The 7,138-nt window shown below is 44.8% G+C and overlaps 1 pseudogene; it reads left to right on the top strand.

Annotated features, from left to right (window-relative positions):
- The first annotated feature begins 526 nt into the window (after positions 1-526).
- Positions 527-3,361, top strand: LOC119518231 (annotated as a pseudogene).
- The last annotated feature ends 3,777 nt before the right edge of the window (positions 3,362-7,138 follow it).

The raw sequence follows: 7,138 nt of genomic DNA on the forward strand, positions 1-7,138 counted from the left end.
AGGTGAAGGAGCACAGTTGGGGACCACACCTGCTGGTCTGCCCCAGACTGGCCCCTGATGTCCCAGGGTCATTATGAATTGTACCCTCTTTCACTGGTTTGTCACCCTGAGTTTGATGCATTTGAGAAATATGAGGTGGAGAGGGTGCAGCAGGAGCAGGTGGTAAATGGCAGAAGCAGGCAGGGCCGGATCACCCAAGACATCAAAAGTCAGAGGCAGGAATGCCACTGGGAATGGTGGGGACTGGAGAGACCCGGAGAGTCGCGTCCCACCCAACAGGGCAACCTCGGCTTCACAACAGCTTCAAGTTACCAAACATTCCAGTTATCAAGAGAAGCCAGGAATCTGGATTTCACTCTGAAATCTCCCAATTTGAAAATGTCAGCCACTGGTCAAAAATCCAATGAGCTCCTGTTTCCCCAGCAGCCCCACAAGATGAGGTAGAGCTGGCAGCTCCGGGCCTTGAGGCCTTTCTTCTCCAGCCGAGAGGACACGGCTATGATACGGAGACCTCTTGTAGACAGTCATGTCCTCATGTTTCCGGTTGCCTGCTGGCAGAACCTACAATCTAAGAGCATCAGAGTTGGCCCAAGACAGACAGCATACAGAGGTGGTTTGTAATGTCCTTCTTCTGGATAACACTATACAAACTTTCAAAGTTAATAAGCACGAACAGGGGTAAGTTCTGTTGGATATAGTCTTCAAGCATCTTGACTTGATTGAGTGAGACTACTTTGGTTTACAGCTGGCTGATGACTCCACAGACAATGCAAGGTGGCTGGATCCAAACAGACCAATAAGGAAGCCGCTGAAGAGAGGACCGCCTTACAAATTTTTTGTAAGTGACCCCAACAAGTTACAAGAAGAATATGCAAGGTACCAGTATTTTTTTGCAAATTAAACAAGACATTCTTACTGAAAGATTACCCTGTCACAATACTGCTGCCCGTTTGACTTCATTTGCTGTTCAGTCTGAACTTGGAGATTATAATCAGTTACAGAACCTGCCAGGCTACCTCTTCAATTATTTTTTCATTTCTAACCAGCCTCAAGATTTTGAAAAAGAAATTACAAAATTACATCAGCAACATACAGGCTTATCTCCTGTAGAAGCAGAATTTAATTACCTGAACACAGCACGGACCTTAGAACTCTATGGAGTTGAATTCCACTATGCAAGGTGAGACAGCGACCTGACAAAAATATTCTTAAATATCTGGCTCCCAAAAGAGGAAATGAAAAAAACAGAAAGAAACTAGGATCAAAGTAACAATGAAATTATGATTGGAGTGATGTCAGGAAGAATTCTGATTTATAAGAACAGAGTACAAATAAATACCTTTCCTTGGTTGAAGATTGTAAAAATTTATTTTAAGTGCAAACAGTTTTTTATTCAACTTAGAAAACAATTGCATGAATCTAGAGAAACCTTGTTGGAATTTAATATGGTGAATTACACAGCATGTAAAAATTTGTGGGAAGCATGTGTAGAACATCACTCATTCTTCCATTTGGACAGACCACTTCCACCTCAAAAGAATTTTTTTGCACATTACTTTACATTAGGTTCAAAATTCCAGTACTGTGGAAGAACCGAAGTCCAGTCAGTTCAGTATGGCAAAGAAAAGGCAAATAAAGACAGGATATTTGCAAGATCACCAAGTAAGCCCTTGGCACGGAAATTAATGGATTGGGAAGTAGTAAGCAGAAATTCACTATCTGATGACAGGTTAGAAACACAAAGCCTTCCTTCACTGTCTCCACCTGGAATACTTTATCATCAAAATTCTGCATTCACACAAGAGGGAACCCAATTACGACCACTGTCAGCTGGGCATTTGTTAGACCATGTGATTCCCACTTCCCCAAGTGAAGTATCTGTGCATCACAGATCTCCATCAGCAACACAAGCTAACAGCATCATTCTGGAATCATCACATCACCAGAGATCCCTGGGGATGGGCAGCCTCCAGCTTTACCACCCAAACAATCTAAGAAAAACAGTTAGAACCAAACTCATTATTCACACTCTCAACAAGATCTGGAAAACCACACTAATGAAACTTTTGATGTTCCATCTTCCCCTGAAAAATCTACTCCTACTGGTGATATTCCACATGATAATCTTGTTCTAATCAGAATGAAACCTGATGACAATGGAAGGTTTGGATTCAATGTAAAGGGAGGATATGATCAGAAGCTGCCTGTGATTATGACCCAGATAGCACCAGGGACACCTGCTGACCTCCGTGTCCCTCGATTGAATGAAGGGGACCAGGTTGTACTGATCAATGGTAGGGACATTGCAGAACATACCCATGATCAGGTAGTCATGTTTATTAAAGCGAGCTGTGAGAGACTTTCTGGTGAACTCATGCTCCTAGTTCAACCTAATGCTGTATATGATGTAGTGGAAGAAAAGCTAGAAAAGGAGCCAGACCTCCAGTACATTCCTGAGAAAGCCCCAGTAGATAATGTCCATCTGGATGACCACTCCCTGTGGAAGTCAACGATCCAGCTACCTGACGGGATTGTCACTGGAACAGTCCTAACACAATTTGATCAACTGTATTGGAAAAAACCTGGAATGACAATGTCTTGTGCCAAATTACCTCAGAACATTTCCAAAAATATATACAGAGATATTTCACCTTATGATGCTACATGGGTTGTTTTAGAGGGTAATGAACACTACATCAATGCAAATCATAGAAATATGGAAATCCCTTCTTCCAGCATTATAAATCAGTACATTTCTTGTCAAGGCCCATTGCCACACACTCATACAGATTTTTGGCAAATGACTTGGGAACAAGTTTCCTCCATGGTTGTAATGTTGACCACACAATTTGAATGTGGAAGAGTTAAGTGTCACCAGTATTGGCCAGAACCCACAGGAAGTTCCTCTTACAGGTGTTACCAAGTCACCTGCCACTCAGAAGAAGGAAACAGTGCCCATGTATTCAAGAAGATGACACTATTTAACCAAGAGAAAAATGAGAGTCGTCAGCTCACTCAGATCCAGTACATAGCCTGTCCTGACCATGGGGTCCCAGATGACTCAAGTGACTTTCTGGATTTTGTTTGTCATGTACAAAATAAGAGGGCTGGCAAGGAAGAACCTATTGTTGTTCATTGCAGTGCTGGGATTGGGAGAATAAGTATTCTTACTACTATGGAAACAGCCATGTGTCTCACTGAATGCAATCAGCCGGTTTATCCACTAGACATTGTAAGAACAATGAGAGACCAACGAGCCATGATGATCCAAACCCCTGGTCAACACAGATCTGTATGTGAAGCTATTTTGAAAGTTTATGAAGAAGGATTTGTTAAACCCTTTATGACATCAAATAAATAAGAAAAAAAAAGGATGGGGATATGTGTTGGAAAACCACTTTCCATTATATTCATTGTGCCAGAATACTCCTTGCAGGAAATGACATCTAAAGAAAAAAAAGAACTGACAAAAACTTTGAAAACTTCAGCACTATTGCACTTTATGTTAAAAAAAAAAAAAAAAGTCACTCTCTCGAAAAAAAAAAAATTCAAGTGGACGTAGGACTGGGTTTGGCCCCAAGGGTTGACTGTTTGAAATCCCTTTCCTAAACACTAAGTGGTGAAGAGCCAAGGATTTCTAAAACAAAGCCCTTTGGCTCTCCCCAAAGGATGGGAAATGCACACTGGCAGGACACAAGTCTCTGGTAAATCTCTTGAGAGAAAGAGGGGGTAAGACCTTTCTAGGACCTTGCTCATGAGTCTGCAGGGAAAGCAGGTCACAGTTATTGCGCTATAAAGTCATTCTGCTGTCGGGAGGGACGGACAAAGTCTAGAACCCTCCCCACGGTGCTCTCAGAGGTCAAAGAGTAAGATAAATCCTTGGAGACCTACCCAAGTGGGCTCATCAGGAAGGTCCTGCAGATGGAAAAACCATATCTGCAGCTGGAGCCCAACTACTTTCCATTTGGGATGGAGTGGGGAAGACAAGAAAAACTGACCACCCACAGGATGGATGAAGGGTACCACTCCCAGGGCCTCCATTTTGGCCATCATGCGGGAGGAGATTGAGGATGAAATGCTAGGAGTGGGAGACGGGGCAGTGCCAGCAAGAAGCCTTGGGGCTTTACCAGGAGTTCAGGTTCTTGGACCTAGTAGGGAACAGAACCTTTGGAACGTCATGGTGTTAGTTACAAGCCAGGAGCAGCTGCTGTAAAAGAGGCTCAGGATAACAATGAAGACATATGTGCTGGTTTGGATGTATCATGTCCCCCAAAACACCATTATCTTTGATGCAATCTTGTGTGGGCAGAAGTTTTAGTGTTGATTAGATCGTAATTCTTTGATTGAGTGTTTCCATGGAGATGCGACCCACCTAACTGTGGGTGATAACTCTGAATGAATAATTTCCATGGAGGCTTGGCCCCGCCCATTCAGGGTGGGCCTTGATTAGTTTACTGGAGCACTATATAAGCTCAGACAGAAGGAGCGAGCTTGCTATAGCCAAGAGGGACACTTTGAAGAACCACAGGAGCTGAGAGAGGAGCTTCAGCTTACAGAGACATTTTGGAGATGGCCTTTGAAAGCAGACTTTTGCTCCGGAGAAGCTAAGAGAGGACAAACGCCCCAAGAGCAACTAAGAGTGACATTTTTGAGGAGTTGAAGCTTAGGGAGGAACGTCCTGAGAGAAAGCCATTTTGAAACCAAAACTCCAGAGCAGATGCCAGCCACGTGCCTTCCCAGCTAACAGAGGTTTTCTGGACACCATTGGCCTTTCTCCAGTGAAGTTACCCAATTGTTGATGTGTTACCTTGGACACTTTATGGCCTTTAAGACTGTAACTGTGTAAGTAAATAAACCCCCTTTTATAAAAGCCAATCCATTTCTGGTGTTTTGCATTCCAGCAGCATTAGCAAACCGCAACAACATAGCTGTTCATTTCTCTCTCCAATGACTGTAGGAGAATAAGCCGTCCTGGGTTAACCTGGCAGTTTTCCAGAGTCAGGACCCCCCAGACTCTTTCTGCCTCGTTGCTCCAACATCCTCAGGTACTGAGGCCCAAGATGGTGCCCTGCCACGTTTGCATTCCAGCCAGCAGGGAGGAAGGGTGCCTTTCCTGGGTTTGCCTACCTGTCACAGAGAGTTATAGTCCTGTTTATTAATGACCCTGTAGCTATATCCAGGGTAATTTGCTGCTTGAAATTATTTGCTTTTCTAACCCATCATAAAGCTCTTATCTGCCTGAATACAACTCAGCATTCAATTCAAAGATGCCACCCTGGACTCTGAGCTTGCAGGATTTATCTGCCCACCCAAGAGCAGGTAATCAGGAGTGAGAGGGCCTCTCCCTTTCTGGATCAGCTAAGGATTTCTGGAGGTAGTGAAGACTTTGATCTTTCAACTCAAGAAAGAAGAAGTGTGTGTGTATGTGTGTGTGTGTTTTAATAAGAATTTTTGTCTTTAAATAAGGAGAGGAAATTGCATAAAATTGGCCGAAGGTGATCATGTCTTGTGACACCCTTGAAGATACAAAGGCCACTATCCCATTAGACACCCTTCAATAATATTGAACTTTCAATAATATTGACCAGCAAAGCACATGTCCCCAAGCTCCTGCCCACCTTCCTGGCCTAGGCCAGTGCTACCCTTTGCCCAGAAACCTCTGCCCCTATTTGAATTGGATGTTGCCTCCCCTGGGGAGCCTTCCCTCACCTCCTGAAGCAGGACTAAGCTCTCCCTCCCATCTCTCGTGGAACAGGCATCCATCTAAATCATGGTGACCTTGTATTTGGATGAACCATGATCATAGGTCAGCAGTTTCATAGGGTCCAACGTGATATAACAGCCACTCTCTCCCCCCACACCTCTCAAGCCTGCTTGCCTTTCTTCCTAGGATGGTGGAAAAAGAAAATCTTTGGGGCCAGACAGAGCTGAATTTGAATCCTAGCTCCATCCCCTCCTCGGCTGTGTGACCTCAGGTAATTGGTATGAACTCCTGGAGCCTCAGTTTCCTCAGATGTGAAATTCGGATACTAGTAAGTAGCAAATGGCAGCCACTCTGCAGGACTGGTGTGAGAAGCAGAGAGGAGAAGCCGAGGCCGTGGCAAAGATCTGTGAGGCCGGCGCTAGCTCGCAGGGCTGGTGTAAAGTGAGTGTACTCCCTCCAAGGAGGGCGGGATACCTGGAAACAGCTCCCAGAACTTTGGGTGCACAGATCCCTTGTGGCAGGTGCCCTTGGGGTCCGCCCATGTTCCTTGCCACGGCTGCTCACTGGTCACTTCCTCCCGGCAGCGTGTCTGTATTTCTCTCTCCGGCCGCCAGAGGCCGCTCCACCCACAGCCACGGTCGGCCAGCAGGGCCGGGAAGCTGAGGCCCCGCCAGCCAAGAGCAGCCAATCAGCCAACAACTGTGCGGCCCTGGGGTTTAAGTACTCCAGGTTCTTCTCCCCTCGCTGGGCTTGGGCTCCAGGATCCCACGATGGTGACTGCTGAGGACACACCTCTTATTGGCTGCCCTCCCCCAGCTCCTGCCCTGCCCCTGGTGGCATTTCCCGCGGCCACCTCTTAAATGAACTCCTTTCCCTCAAATCCTTCTCAGGATTTGCTTCTGGAAAAACCCAAACGTCTAGGAATGTAGCCTATCAACTACCCTTATGCATATACAAAAATGTCATGTCCAATTTATTCATTCAGCATCGTTAGTAACAGCAAGCAATTGGAAATACTGTATCAAATGGGGACGGGCTAAGTATGGTTATGGTGCACCCACATACTGAATACCATGCAGCTGTGTAAAAGAATGAAAAAGTATTCTATGTCTTGATAAGATACAATGTCTGAGTTCTATAAATGAACAAAGCAAGATGCCGAAGAGTATGAAGTATGCTGCCATTTGTGTAAAAGAGCTTACGTGTGTGTGTGTGTGTGTGTGTGCATGGATGTATGTTTGTGTCTGTTTGCAGGACACCCCAAAATGCATAACATTGGCTGCCCTTAAGGAGGGGACTTGAATGGCTGGAGGAAGGGAGACTTTTCACAAGTGCCCATGCCTTTTGATTTTTATACTATGCACAGGTTTACCAATTCAAAATATAGAGGAAACATCTAGATAATAAATAAATGAACAGATAAAAGAAGGTTGG

Source organism: Choloepus didactylus, chromosome 21, assembly GCF_015220235.1.
Source record: "Choloepus didactylus isolate mChoDid1 chromosome 21, mChoDid1.pri, whole genome shotgun sequence".
NCBI classification, from domain to species: Eukaryota; Metazoa; Chordata; class Mammalia; order Pilosa; family Megalonychidae; genus Choloepus; species Choloepus didactylus.